Below are 16,329 nucleotides of genomic sequence, written 5' to 3'. Positions count from 1 at the left end.
GTGTGCCGCCTAATACGTGGATCTCTGGATTCTTCTTTTATTCTTTCCTTTCTATTCTTGTTGATATTCCTCGATATATTTTCAGATAACCCTACGCTAAGCGGCCGCCCTGTATATTACAGAGCGCCACCTAATACGTGTGAATGGTTACCGCCCCTCCCTTTAATCAACCGAATTCTTCCTCATGCTAGGCGGCCGCCCTGTACGTTACAGTGCCCCGCCTAATACATGCGACCGAATCGGCTTTGTTTAACTTCTAACATCGAACCATCCGGCTCGACCATTTCCCCTTTCTGTCATACACTCGAACTTGCTGGCACTCCCCACTGCACACCAACTTCTCTTGCTCTCGACTGACGGCATGACATCGTTCGACGATCGTTTGATCGGCGAGCCTCTTCGTCGCATCGAACTTCCGACAACCAACACCGTTCTCTACCGGTCGTTCGTTTCATCGAACCGTTCTCTGCGACGTCGAGCCACGACACCTACCACCGGCCGTTTGTTTGTTCGAACCCATTTTCTTTCATTCATTTAGCCACAATTGAATTAATTTAATTTTTTATTTCAACAACACCTCGGCCCTGCATTTATTTGTGTGTTACATTAAGGCTATGGCCTTAATTATGTAGTATTTTTTTATAAATATAATTAAATAATCGCAATACTCATATGTAAAAAATATATAATTTTATTTAACTGAATGATTACAATATTTTTAGTTGAGAAGAACACCGACCGATTATAGTTTGGTCTCAAACTGAACTCTGACAATTACTCTGATTTGATTGACGTTCAAGCCTCGGTTTCGAGCTTTTCTAATATGGACTTTAGAGTTAAGGGTTCTGATCAAATGAAGAGAGAAAGCTTTGGAGTTGCTGACTTTAATAGTCTTTGCATTTCTCTTGGATTCAAGTGCATTCGCTCTTGGATACAAGTGCTCTTAGATTCTTATAATTTTGCTTATTGAAATCTAATACTTCTGTTTTTCGGGATTGCGAGTCCGAGCTTTGAACGTGGGAACGCAACGATGATGCGAGGGCTTAAGCATAGATTGGTTAAATTAGACAACGGATGTTTAGTCTACCAGTGGGTGACTTATCAGGTATCTGGTATCTGTTGGGTACATCCAGAGTTTTTTAGGGTGTGTGGGTGTGTTTGGGTGTACATGTTGTATGTGTATTAGTGTGTAGGCATGTGCTTAAGTCTTAGGGACTTATGGATATGTCACTATATATATTATTTTGATTTGGCTCAGTTAGCTTTTCTTTTGTTACTATTATTTTCGGTTATATTGATTGCACTTGCGTTTCTTATATATTTTTTTTCCACCTCCATTTCACACTCCACTCTACTCACAGTTATTCCTTACAATGCTAATATTAACATTAACTCCATGTCCTGGTCGTCACGAAATCTGATGACTCGTCCTTAGGCCTGGAACCTCCGACTTCCTAGTTAAGGTGAATAGAACCGTTCCCAAAGTAAACATCGTTGCTGTTAAGTTCTGAATTCTCAATGAATATTCTTTTTATTTCCAAGCTTTAATTTGTCTTCTACATTTGGTTTCTGCTGACCGGGCTAAAATGGATTTGGAGCGGATGCGTTTTAGTGGGGCTGGTGTTTGTTTGTTTCAGCACTTAATGTTACTTGATACGACCACTCGGCATTCCCGTGATCGTACCAAAGTATTGCTGGACCTCTACTAGGTCTCCGGTTGTCAAGGCGGCTTTGGCGGGGGACCGCCGAGGGTAAATGCTGAGGCGGTAACTTAGGTCAACGGTTGTCGAGGCGGCTTTGGCGGGGGACCGCCGAGGGTAAATGCTGAGGCGGTAACTCGCGCCCTGATCGACTCTGGATCAGAGGCAACCTTCATAACCGAGCGACTGTTCAATCTAATTAGATTGCCATTCCAGGTGGTTCAAGCCCAAGTCTCAGGCTTAAACCAAACAGTAGCAGCTCAGTCCAAGAAGCTCTGCAGTTTTACCATCCGATCTCCGACTAGGCCTATGTCCTCCCTCAACTAGCCGAAAATCTGCCTTCCTACCCAATTCCGCCAAATTTCCTTCGGGATCTTCCCGATTTTCCTCTGGCGGATCCAAAAGTCTATGAGAACGCACAAATAGATGCCCTTCTCGGAGCCGACATTCTGCCTTCGGTGCTTCTAAGTGGAGCAAAAACCAACATCTGTGGCTCTCTATTGGGGCAAGAGACCATTTTCGGCTGGGTATTAACTGGGCAAGTGTCACCCTCAGCACAAAGCAGAATTTCCTCCTTTTCGACGCAGATCTCCCACGCGTACGATAATTCACTGCACAAACTACTCACAAAATGTTGGGTGGTGGAGAATATACCAATAAAGTTAGTAAAAGAGTCCGATTCCATGTGCGAGAAGAATTTCCTTCAAACGACCACGAGAGACGAGTGCGGCAAATATGTCGTTACCCTGCCTTTTCGCGACCCAGAACATATCGGTTCCGGGCTAGGGCATTCCAGGTCTTTCGCGTTGGCTCAGTTTTTAGGAATTGAGCAGCGTCTAAAAAGAGATGAGGCCTTAAAAGCGAAATACGATTCGGTGATCCAGGAATATCTCGACTTAAAGCACATGCGACAAGATCTTCCTACCCATGATTGCAATGCCTTTTATCTGCAACATCAAACCGTCTTAAAACCGGAGAGCGTAACTACTAAACTCCGTGTAGTATTCAATGCCTCCAGCCCTTCATCGAATGGTACAAGTTTAAATGATATCCTTCATGCTGGCTCTGTCTTACAGTCCGACTTAACCATTCAAATTCTGAAGTGGCGCTATTTCCGATTCGTGTTTAGCGCCGATATCGAAAAAATGTATCGGCAGGTCTGAGTAGATCCGAAGCACACTCCATTCCAAAGAATACTTTTCCAAAACAAAAGAGGGTAAATCAGAGACTTCGAATTGAAAACAGTAACCTTTGGAGTCAACTGCGCGCCTTTCCTGGCCCTTTGAGTACTGCAGCAGCTAGCAGCTGACGCAGAACTCAACCATCCAAAAGCTATCAATATCATTCGAAAGCTTCGGAAGAAGCTCAGCTCATGGTGCAAGAGCTCCGAGACGCTCTGAATTCCGCCGGATTTACATTGAGGAAATGGACCTCCAACCAAAAGGAAGTTTTAGCGGCCATTCAGAGCGACCAAATCTTAAATACTGATTTTCTCGAGATCTATGCAGAAAGCACTGCCAGAACCCTGGGTATTCGCTGGAAGGCAACTTCCGACGAATTTTTCTTCGTTCCGCAAGAGTTGGCTATTGAAACGTCCTTCACAAAACGCCAAGTCTTGTCCAAAATTGCCAAATTGTTCGACCCTGCAGGCTGGTTAGCGCCGTTTATCGTTCGAGCTAAAATTTTCATGCAGGATATTTGGCTACAGGAGCTTGGGTTGGACGAAGACATTCCAAATGAGTTTTTTCAGCGATGGCTTTATTTTCTCCAAAGTTATTCGTTTTTAGAGCAGATACGCATTCCACGTCCGCGTAGAAGTGGGCAGCACCATTATGGTGCAACTCCTAACCGCGAAAACCCGGGTAGCACCAGTCAAATCGGAGCGTTATGAACTATTAACTCCAGGCCGCTCTCTCCTATGTCTGAGGATCCGACAGATTTGCTGGCCCGTACGCCAGGTCATTTCCTTGTCGGGGGACCCTTTATGTCCACGGTGGAACCCGAAGTAAAGGTAGAAACGAAATCCATTCAAAATCGGTGGCAGCATTTGAAGGCTCTCTATCAGCAGTTCAGTGTGCAATGGAAAGAAGAGTACCTCAAAGAACTCCAAAAGCGCACTAAATGGCAAGCCCCGTCCAAAAATCTCCGCATCGATGACATGGTCGTCATCAAGGACGACAACTTACCCTCTAATGAGTGGCGGCTTGGCAGAATGAAGTCTGTCTTTCCAGGAGCCGACGGCAACGTCCGTGTAGTGAATATCCGTACTGCACGTTTAGTTGTGAAACGTCCAGTGGCAAAAGTGATGCTTTTGCCGACGGAGTCTTCCGAATCTCCACAATAGCGCCTCACGTCCTTAATTGTAGTTCACTAGCACTAATCATCCATATTCTTTCATTTCGTTTTCGATCTCCTTTTGACATTCAACTACCCGCAGCATGGCCCCTCGTCAACAAAACGCACGCAGTGCTCGTGCCTTTAAGAGCAGACGTACCCGAGGTATTCAATCCTACCGTTGCCGAGTCTGCCGCGGTATCCATCCTCTTGGATGCTCAGCGCTGAAAAGCGTCTGCGAGCAGTCCTCATCAACAATTACTGCGCCAATTGCCTCGCTCACGAGCATTTCACAGGAGAATGCCGAAGCGGTGATCGTTGCAGGAAGTGCGACCGATCCCATTACACGATGCTCCAAATGCAGCTTTAGTTTTTAATTGGTATTCGCCGAATAAACTATACGCCCGGTCGCGCCCGCGTAATAATTAAAAGTCAAGTGTTCGCCTGTTTGAGTGTTTTACATTTCAGCATACCGGAAAATTCCAGGCCAGCCACTCCCAGCCCAACTTTTTATACATTCCAGCCGGATAACCTGGTTATTCGATTTTTCCCACCAGCGAAAAAAATCCAAGATAAGTACGAAATTAATTGCCGGTCTGCAGCAAAAGGTTCGAAAATCCGATGTCGTTCAAATTGCTGTAAGATTTATTGTCAAATTTAACGGATTTCTCCGACAAAAGGCAATTAAAGACAAAGTACTACGGGCGCCGCCATATTACTTCACCGTTCCCTTTCACCCTCATTCGTGAAAGTTAAAAGTCCAAATCTCCGAATATATTTAAATATTCATCCCGTCCAAATTGCAAAAAGAATAAAAAGTCCAAAAAAGTGCAAAATTCCAAATGTGAAGAAATGAAAATAATTTGTGCCAAGTTCGGTGAAAATTTCTTAGTCCAAAGCTCTGCGAAAAGTGGCAACTATTCTGTTCTCGTTTCACTGTGTCCAACGCAAGCCAAATTCTTTTCGCAACCCATTTTACGCTTAAACTCCGCAGTCCACTTAATACAATTTGCTATCAAAGAATACAATAACAAAACAAACAACACATACCCTCTGGCCATTCCAAATAAAGTATATTAAACATTTACACGCCAGTTCCATATATTACATATTACATCAACATATATTCCATATTACATCAACATATATTACATATTACATCAACGTATATTCCATATTACATCGACATACATTACATATATTACACCCACATATATCACATATATAATATTATCTACATATATTACCGACATACATTGCGCATATTATCTGCATTCCTTATTCACATATACCAAAAAGTAAATTGTTTCCCGTCGGCAAGTCCAAACCAACAAATAAATTTTTCTACCTATAAAATACAAGATAAATAAATTTCCAAATCAATTTCCGAGCAATAAATTAAAAGCGATTCTTTTTTTTTTAACAAATAAATTTTTCAATTTTTTTTAAATTATTTTTAAATTTTCATAACAACTTCAAGAACCACAATAATTTTTTCATCCAAAAACAAATTTTCTTTGTAAACCAAAATTTAAAAAATAAATAGACGATCGCCCAATATACCGGAAAATTCCAGGCCAGCCACCCCCAGCACCACAGACCCCAACAGAAAATATTCAGGACAGAATAAGAATTATTAAGCGATCGCTAACTTTACTTAAGTCCAATAATCTATACATAGTCAAATTAATGCCTTCGTTGAAACTAATGACCCTATTCCTTAACAAATATGACAAATCCTTTCGTTGGGCGCCAATTCTGTTACGTCGGTGTATTCGTGCCTGTGTTCTGGGAAAGGACTCAGGCCGAAGGAGGGGCATCCGATGTTCAGGCACCAAGATGCCGGCGTAAGCTCGTCGATTTTGGGTCGTGGGAACTTGGTAAGCCCCTAACCTCTCCAACATAACGAGAATAAATATTAGTAGTGCCTGAAAAAGTTTGTACCGTTCGTCAGTCAGCAGTCCTCACTGCTCCACAAGCTGTAGCTTGATCGTAAAACGATCGGGCAATGTTTCGGACACGTTCCCTCCCCTTCATGCATCCGCATGCCTGTTGGATCGTCGCGGGCCCCGTAATACGATCCCCTTTTGTCAAGGTTGTCCGTCAAACGTTATGTCATCGTTTTTGACCTACTCCACTTCTCGCGTCAGCACCCCTTCTGGAAATGTTTACCTGCTCATTTTGTTATAATTTTATAATAATTTTAATATAATAGCATAATTTGATTGAGTAATAGATCGTTGGCTAGTGCCATATAATACAAAAAAGAATTAAAAAGGCTAGCATACAAAAATTATGATGAGTTCGTTATAATTGTTTTTAGCGCACCAAGCAAAGGTGCGCTCGTCAACAAAAAAATTGTTGGCTATTTACGACTACAAACGTCGCTCTGAAGGCTCTTTTTTTTGCATAACAAAAACAAGGCGGATACTCTTCGCTGAAAATTAATTTTTATTTATTTAAAACCATAATGAACAAAAAATATTTAACTTCTATTAAGGAAATAAATTGCCTGCAAGAGGCTAACAATAAAATATTTTTCTTTAAACCTGACACAATATACTTATATTTACTAATGGTGTAGAAATAAAAATGAGCACGAGAATATATGTATATATATGAATATAGAGAAAACTCGGGAAGAGGGTTCCGTCAAACTTACCCCACATTAATCCGAAGCGATGAGATCTCGACGCGTTGGATCCTGGGTGTTGCTATATATATATAGTGATGGAGTTATACATACATATACTTTCGTGCACCAATTAATTGTAACCGAACAATAATTGGATATACACAAACACAAAATAAAAAAAATATACTTAGTGGAGTATGCATATATATAAAAGTACTTGGATCGAGCACTTGCTGTTGCTTGTTTTTGCTGATGTTCCCATTAACGGCCATGCACCGGTTTACTTGTTCTTTTATTTTTAATTGTTTTGCCGTTAGTATTTTTAATTAAGCACTTTGTGGGAAACCCTCCTCCGCTGTACGGATCTTTTGTACATTTTCACGATTTTTAACAGAGCCAGGAAGATCAGTATATCAGCGATGAATTCCAGGGTATGTTGCACTCCTTCTATTTCCTGCTTGTGGTCGACAACCTGCACGGTGTTTATCACATTTGCTGTGTTGTCAGAGGCTTTAGACTCCTTGCCGCCCATCCTGAGAGTTTCGTGGGACTATAGTCTTCCTTCAAAGTGTGTTCCTTGTTATTCCTGTTATTTCTTTTAAAGGATGCTAGTGTCCTTGCTCCTTGATATTTTTTCTTCGTGGCTGGAGTTATCCTTGCCCGGGTATTTGATGTACTGATGATTACCTCTGGGTATTGACTACGGGTATTTACCCCGGGTACCGACGGACTACGGGTGCTTACCCGGGTACTGACTGCGGGTGTTTACCCGGGTACTGACTTTTCATCGGTGATCCATGGTCTTTTTATACCAGCATAGAGCTCTTGCTGATCTATTGGTCTTCTATGCCAAGTGTTCCCACCTAGGAATCATATTTCTCGCTTTCCCCTATTTTGGGGAGTCGATACCCACTTCGGTGAAGTGTGCCCGGAACTGGTGTTGATTTTCTTTACTTTCTGCAATCTATTGCGGCCGCTGACCGGGTCATCGGAGACTCGTTTATTGTCGACTTTCATTTTCTTTGTCGCAATCCAAATGAGTCAACGCGGTGATAGTACCCCTCCCCTGCTTTTAGGTTCTGGTTTTAAATCTTCAAAGTCTTACGATCTCCCGAAAAGGGTGTACGCAACACATTTTAAATTATACTCAGTATACATTTCACCTAGCCAGTCTTTTACACGAAACAACCTTAACGACACACTTAAAACAAACAACGAAGTCATGAAAACAGGTGACTTTAATAGTTGGCATCAAAACTGGGGATCCCCACAACTAATCTCAAGAGGTAAAAAAATTACAACACGTCTCCCCATCACATACACCAGTCACAACCTGGCACACAATTGATAACCTCAAGCCACTTTTGCGGCTTTAACCCAAAAAAGCAAATTCACTGCCTGTCTAAATATGTGTTTAGACATGATAAATAGGCAAACTATAAATATGTCGAGAAATGACCACACGGGAGGTGATTAGCGCGGACATGGGCCTCAAACATAGATTTAAGGATAAAAACTCAGCTGCATTTACAAACGCAGACTGCGGCGTCTTACAAGCGCTGCATATAATTAGATGATAAGAACCTATGTAAGAATGAATAAAAGGCGAATCCCTCGCAGTGAGCGAGTCAGTTAGATTCAAACACCCGAATTGAACTCATTAAGTGTACGCACAAGTTTATAGTGTGAACATTTTGGTCCTTCGAGAAATTCTGTTGTTTTCCCCACCAGTGGTAAAATTGGGAGTTAGCGATCATCAATATTTTAATGATAAAATATTTATTAATACTATGGATGCTATCAAGGCCTACAAGGAGTCACAATTAAAGGTAGAAACACACTGGTGGATAGAAGAGCGGACAGGGTGAGGCAACAGATGAGCCTAATCTACGAAACCCTAAATAGTTCAAGTGAGATTGAACTAGTCAAGCAGCTGGCAATGATGAAAAGTCATTGGTCCAACGTGACGGACACACTGAAACTGCTTGAAAACAAGTATGACAGAACTGCCTTTGTTCAAGATGAAGCAGACATTCTGCAATCTGAAGTTGCCGCACTAGAGATGGTCCTTCAAATGAAATGCGAAAGAATGGCCAACATTTTACGAGCTGTTCTCTGAGCTAATAGACAGCAGGAAGGATCTCAGCAACACAAGAAAGCTGGGATATTTAAGAGCCTGCTTAAAAGGAGAAGCTCAAATGGTGGTTAGCCATTTTATTAATGGATCAGCGGCTAGCTATGCAGCAGCGTGGGAGCTTATCTGCTATCGCTATAAGAATAGCAGAAAAATATTCTCCCAACACTTCAACAAATTAATGGAACTGGAGTGCTAGCTGCCCCATGATGAGAAAAATTTAGGGAAGTTTTTGGATACTGCGAAAGGAAAAATAGAAAGCTCTGCTGACGTAATTTTAGCAGAAATTCTACTGCGGAAATTTTCGCAAGAAGCCTTGCAGCTGTATGAACAGCATGTAAAAAATGCAAGAGCTATACAGTCCTTACAAGATGTACTGGAGTTTATTGAGCAACAATACAACTCAGTAAATGACATTACCAAAAAAAATGCTCAGCTTGCTACAAGAAAAGTGCAAGTTAGATCGTGTGCCTTTTGCTCTAAGGATGGCCACGATATGATAAAGTGTCTCAAATTCAGAGCACAATTTTTTTTTTTTTTTTTTTTTTTTTTTTTTACGCGCGAGTCCCACGGCTACACCTTTCGCCCAACCGACCGAGGGGCGCTGCCGTGTATCGTACGGCTCGAATCGCGGGAAGATAGACGCGATATAGAAGACAGTAAAGGACGAGGAAATATATGTATGCTAGTATCAATCGAAAAAAGAAAAGAAATCGTTCAAAAGAACAGCATGTGCTTTAGATGCTTTGGAAAGCATATTGCTATTGACTGCAGAAAGGAAGTTACATGCAATCGATGCTCCAAAGGACACAACAGCCTTCTTCATGAAGACACAAAACGCAGTATCAACAGCAATAGCCTCAAGCAAGGCCAAGACACGCTATTGGCTACAGCTGTTACTAGAGGTTACAACGAGTTGAGGGCGCTTATTGACGATGTATCCCAGATCCCCTCCTTCAGAGGAGGCAGCACAAATATTAAGGATTCCCAGAGTAAGGAGTACTATAGAGGTCGAAGGTATCTCCCAGACTACTCAATTATCAAAAAATAGTGTCCAACTGACGATCAAACCAAAAATTCCAAGCAGCTTCAAAACATCAACGGAAGCATTGGTTTTACCAACACTCCATAGAGCCCTTCCCAGCAAAAAGTTTGATATTGATATCAACAAAGAGTGGAAGGGCTACAGGCTAGCAGATCCACGATTCTACGAGCCAAGCAGAATTGACTTGGTGATAGGTGTGCATCTATTTCCCCTGATTATGATGGAGAAAATAAAAACCGTGATTGGAATCTTGGGACAAAAAACCAGATTTGGATGGATTGTGTCCGGAAATATAACTCGAGCAGCAAAGCAAAAAATAATAAGTGCCACTACAACAATAAATCTAAAGGACCTGGAACGCTTTTGGAAATTGGAAGATGAAGCCGATGAGACGATTACAGACAATGCAGAATGCGAAAGAAAATTCCAAGAAACAACTGTCATCAACGAGGAAGGCAGATTTGTGGTTTCAATTCCATTCCACAAAGAGGCAAAGCTGGGAGACTCTCGCAAACAGGGCATGGCTTATGCAAATGGAAAAGAAGTTTCAAAGAAACCCAAAGAACTGGGCTGCATACAACGAATTAATGAAAGAATACCTTAAGATGGGACATATGGAATCTGTAAAGACAACGGGTCAAGGTAAATACTATTTACCCCATTAAGCAATCATCAGGCTTGGAAGCTTAACTACGAAGCTACGAGTAGTTTTTGACGCATCCGCAAAGACGACCAATGGACTAAGCCTAAATGACGTTATTATAGCTGGTCCTAAGATTCAAAAGGATATATTCGATATTCAAATTAAATGGCGCAAGTGGCAATATGTTATGGCAGCTTACATTGAAAAAATGTATCGCCAAGTAAAGACCAAGAATACCAATATATCCTATGGAGAGATGATCCAAAATTACCGATCAATGAGTTAACAACCGTAACATATGGCACATCGGCAGCACCTTTCTTAGCAGTCCGATGTCTACGAGAGTTGGCAGATCGGTTTTGCCAAGAGGAGACGACTTTTATATGGATGACCTCATAACTGGTGGAGACACAGTCAACGAGTGCTATGAACTTCAAAGGAAATTGAGACAAGTGATGGAGAAGGCCGGCATGCATCTGCGAAAATGGGTTGCAAATGACAAACGTATTTTAGCCGACATTCAGGACGACGGTGCTACGGAGAAAATCTGCATTGAGGAGAATGAATCGATCATAACCTTAGAACTTCAATGGGATCCGAAGAGGGATACATTCGGCAGAAAACCCAATGCTAACACGCATAACAAAGCGGTTAGTGTTATCACAGTTGTCCAGAATTTTCGACCCACTAGGATGGTTGGCACCTGTAACGATTCAAGGCAAATGTTTCATTCATGAACTGTGGAAGTTACCGATGACTTGGGACGTTGAATTGGAATCCAACTTAGCTAACTGGTGGATGGAATATGCTAAAGGTCTATCATATTTAGAAGAAATTAGCATTTCACGCTGGACTGGATGCTCCAAAGGTATTATGGAGCTACATGGATTCTGCGATGCATCAGAGAAAGCATATGCAGCAGCTGTGTATACAAAAGTAGGCTGCAGAGTTACTTTGCCATCAGAAAAAAGCAAATAGGATTTACCTATAAAAAACCGGAAAAAAATTCCAATTTTGGAATTATGTGCTGCGCATTTATTAGCAAAGTTATTAGCGAAGGTGCAGGCTATATGGAGCAACAAGATCACAACGCATGCATGGAGTGATTCGCAAATTACTATTGCTTGGATACAGAACAAGCGCAGCAAAGATAAGTTCGTCAGAACTAGAGTGGAAGAAATCAATAAACTAATTCCCAATGTCAAATGGAATTACGTTAAATCGGAAGAAAATCCAGCAGACGTGGCTTCAAGAGGGATATCACCGCATGCTCTTAAAATCTGTGAAATTGGCTAGCCATAGAAGCACAACACTGGCCCACTCAAAAGGAATCGGAAATTGTTGTGGTATCCACATTGATAAAATCCGAATATCTGCAAAATCAGCTTTATAACAAAGCTGAGAGGAAAATCGCAACAGCCGTCACATCTTACGGTGGAGGAATTAAAGCTAGCGAAAATTGCCGTGGTAAAAATACAACAACTTCTGGATTTTGGACACGAAGTCAGACTACTCAAAAACAAAAGACCATTAGACCCAAAGAGTAAGTTACAAGCGCTAAATCCGTTTTTAGATAGTGATGGCGTACTTCGAGTTGTTGGACGATTACAAAACGCAATGCTGCCCTATAATGTAAAACATCCAATTATACTGGATAAGACACATTTGACTTGGTTAATTGTAAAGGATGCTCATAAAGAAACTCTTATATTCAGAGGGAGTTCTGGATATTTGGCGTACAAAATTTCTAAAGAAATATTTAAGGGAATGTATTGTATGCATACGATACAAGCAAGAGATGTCCAGTCAACTGATGGGAATTTTACCAGTTTATCGAGTAACGGCTGATTACTCGTTTCAAAATACTGGAATCGACTACGCCGGACCGTTCCAGATTCGCTGCTCAAAGGGAAGAGGTCAAAAAACGTATAAAGGATACATTTGTGTTTTTTTTTGGATGGCAACAAAAGCGATACATCGGAAGCTGTTAGCGACCTTTCGTCAGACAAATTGCTGGAGGCTCTTCGACGGTTCTTTGCAAGACGAGGCAAGAGTGAGAACCTATACTCAGATACTGGAACAAACTTCGTGGGAGCTTCTAGAGTATAGGACAAAGAATTTGTAGCTGCCATTAAAAAAAATAATGAGTTAGCACCTGCACTAGAAAAAGAAGGCATCAAGTGGCACTTTAATCCCCCGGGAAGGCCCCACATGGGAGGTTTATGGGAAGCTTGTGTAAAATCAGTGAAGCATCACCTTAAAGGAGTTATGGGTGAAAACAGCTTTACATATGAAGAATTTGCATCGCTGCTATGTCAAATCGAAGCAGTGCTAAACTCGTGTTCATTAGTCACTGTAAGGAGCGAAAACGATGGTGAGGACATATTAAAGCCGGGTCATTTTCTTGGGGGGAAGATCTCTAATTGGAGCTCCTGAACATTTTGACGAAAGTAAGACAATCAGCTCTTTGGATAGATGGAAGCTTATTCAACGCATCAGAGGTGATTTTTGGAAGTAATGGAAAGAGGAGTATCTGGTGTCTTTGCAACAGCAAGCCAAATGGCGCCAAGAAAAGCAAAATCTGAAGGAGGGACAGCTGGTTCTTATAAAACATGAGAACACTCACCCTGCCAGCTGAAGCTGCAACGCAATTTATAACGGAGTCAATACAGCTATGCAAGGACAAGAAGCTTAGGCAGCGAGTTCCAAAAGACAAAAGGAATGGCACCGGAAGCATAGCTACTGTGCTATGCTTTTTATTGATATTGCAAGCTACAACTGCGACAAAAAATTCGGAACCTCGAAAACAGGCTGTGGCGACCGGCGTTGCCAACAACCAAGCATCGGGAGAGTAGCGACGGGAGAGACGCTACCGATGGCCTAGTGTCTGAGTGATAACTCCTTATTACTCCTGAGCGGACTGCCAAGCAGCGTGGATGTGCGAATACCATAAATCGGAATAAACGCACTGAATATATATATATATATATTATCTATAAATCATAACGCGTGTTACTCTTAGTAAGCGGGTCATTACATTGGCGACGAGTAAAAAAATCGGTAAATGATAATGATAATAACTAAAACTTTGGTAAATTTGATGAATTAGGAAAAAGGCGTGAAATTACGGTAAACGAGTGGCGTGATATAGGCTGTGCGTGAGTGTGTGTGTGATGGAACGTGCCTACCGGCATATACACACATAAAAATGTGGAAAAGAGGAGAGAAGGAATAAGCTGCGCGAGTGCAGATTGCACGTGGCCAACATAAAATGACGTTAAGCACAAAGCAGAATGAGTAAATGCACAATTTTTCGCTCACTCTCATCCAACACACATGCACTCCGACAGATAGGCTGAGTGAAGAGATTCGCAAGCTTAAGAGAAAGTGAGTTAGAGAGACACTCTCTAGCAACCAGGATATAAGAAAAATAACCAATAAGAGTAAATACTCTTTACAAGCTTGAAAGGTGAGCTGGAGAGAAATTTCTCTAGCAACCAAAGGGTTGCAACTGCCGAGTACGCATTATAAGCTCTAAGAGAGGAGCCGAGTAGTGGTACAAGCCAAAGCATATTTTGAAAAAAAAAAAAAAAAGAAACAGAACACGAAATATATAAATAAATAAGTATTTTAAAATTTAAAAAAAATTGTAATTTAAAAAAAAAAATAATAAAAACGGAGGAAAAAGGAAAAATATTACAAGCTTTTAAGAAAGAGCTGGGTAATCGGTTTTAGTTGCAAACAAAAAGGTTAAAGGTCGGGTGGAGCAGTATTCTCTCCACAAGCCAAAAGAATTCAAAAAATTTAAAAGGAAAAACGGAAACAACAAAACCCCAAATGTAAATGGGAGGTATTATTGAACTGAGGCTGGGTAATAATTACAAGCTCCTAAGAGAGCCGGGTATTAATTACAAGTTAAGTCGTAAATCTAATAATGTCTTTCGTCATAAACCCCAATTCTAGGTCCCGTATTGAAAATGACCGACAGTATCATTAAACCGTTTCTGTGCGAGGTGATCGACAAGACAATCCTCCGAAATGAATGGGAGATTTGGTTGAGGGCGTTTACAATATACCTCGAGGCCGAGGGTATTGTTACCGAGAAGCGGAAGAGGAGTAAGCTACTGCTTTTGGGAGGAGTCCAGCTACAGTCAGTAGTATACTCTCTACCAGCGCTCTACCAGCGACGAAAATAAAAAAGACATCTATAATACCCTCATCGACCATTTAAATAAACACTTTTCACCGAAGCAAAACTCAACGTTTAAAAGACATCTATTCAGAGGCCTGACACCGTTGGACACAGAAAGCTTTGGTGATTTCATGTTGCGACTCCGCCCACAAATGCAACGGTGTGCATTCGGATCCTCAAAAGCGGAGATTGAGAATATATGTCTAAAGGATAAAATCATAGATGTGTGGGCACCTCTAGACCTCAAGAAAAGACTTCTGGGAAAGGAGCATTCACTAGAGGAAGTGATCGAAGCATGTCAGGTTGAGGAGCAGATCAACAAAGAATCAAAAGAAATGACATCAAGACCAATTGCGGAACCCATCTGTAAAATTACACATCGTGGTTTTAAACAGAGTGGGGAGTGTCCCAGATGTGGAAAATTCGGACACACACACAACGACCCATCATGTCCGGCAAGAAATGTGACTTGCAATAAATGCTCGAAGCCTGGACACTTTGCCAGGAAGTGCCGAACTAACTTGAACGACCGATTCCTTAAGTCCCAAAGGAATAACCTGAAAAGGCCCCGCACGTATATTCGCTCTGTCGAAGAGGAGGCCACCAGCTCCAAATTCAAAAAGGGCGAAACACATTGCTTTAAAGTATCAAGCGAAGATGAAGAGGAGTTCATACGATGCCGAGTGGGAGGCCGTGAAATTTCTTTGATTATTGACTCGGGGTGCAAGTTTAACCTTATTAGCCACGCGGACTGGTCTCTGCTAGTGAAGAGAAAAGCCACAGTCTTTGACGTAAGAACTCATACAGAAAAGCAATTCCGAGCCTACGCCTCTAATAAATTACTACGAGTAATGTATATTTTCGAGGCCCCAATTTCCGTTGAGCCGGGTACCGAAGAGATTGCCTAATTTTACGTGATTGAAAATGGAGAACAATCTCTGCTGGGCCGGGACACGGCTATAGAATTAAAAGTCCTCCGACTGGGAAGAAACATTAACCGTATTGAGGAAATGGAGCCTTTTCCAAAATGGAAAAACATTGAAGTAAGCCTTTCCATAGATTATGATGTGAAACCCGTTCAACAACCAGTGAGACGAATCCCGGCAGCGCTCGAGGACAAAGTCATGAAAAAACTGGATGAAGCCCTGAGTCGAGATATAATTGAACCAGTCACGGGCCCGAGTGCTTGGATATCTCCCATCGTGCTTGCGTTTAAGGAGAACGGGGACATCCGCTTATGTGTCGACATGCGACTGGGAAACAAAGCAATCCTACGGGAAAACTACCCATTACCAACTTTCGACTGCTTTATGACCAGACTCAAAGAGGCTAAATTCTTCGCACGCCTAGACCTCAAGGACGCCTATCACCAACTGGCCCTTGATGAATCGAGCCGGGAAATAACAACGTTCATAACTCCAAGGGGACTTTTCTGCTATAAGCGTTTGATGTTTGGAGTAAATTCTGCTCCCGAAATTTTTCAACGCCTTCTCGAGCAGATGCTATCTGCGGTACCTAACGCCATGAACTTCATCGATGATGTCATCATCGCAACTGACCTCGAAATCGACAGCGCCGTAAAAGAAGTATGCCAGATCTTCCAGGAAAATAATGTCCTACTGAATAAAGAAAAGTGCATCTGGAAG

Source organism: Drosophila santomea, chromosome 2L (assembly GCF_016746245.2).
Source record: "Drosophila santomea strain STO CAGO 1482 chromosome 2L, Prin_Dsan_1.1, whole genome shotgun sequence".
NCBI lineage: Eukaryota > Metazoa > Arthropoda > Insecta > Diptera > Drosophilidae > Drosophila > Drosophila santomea.
This window is presented reverse-complemented; position numbering follows the sequence as displayed.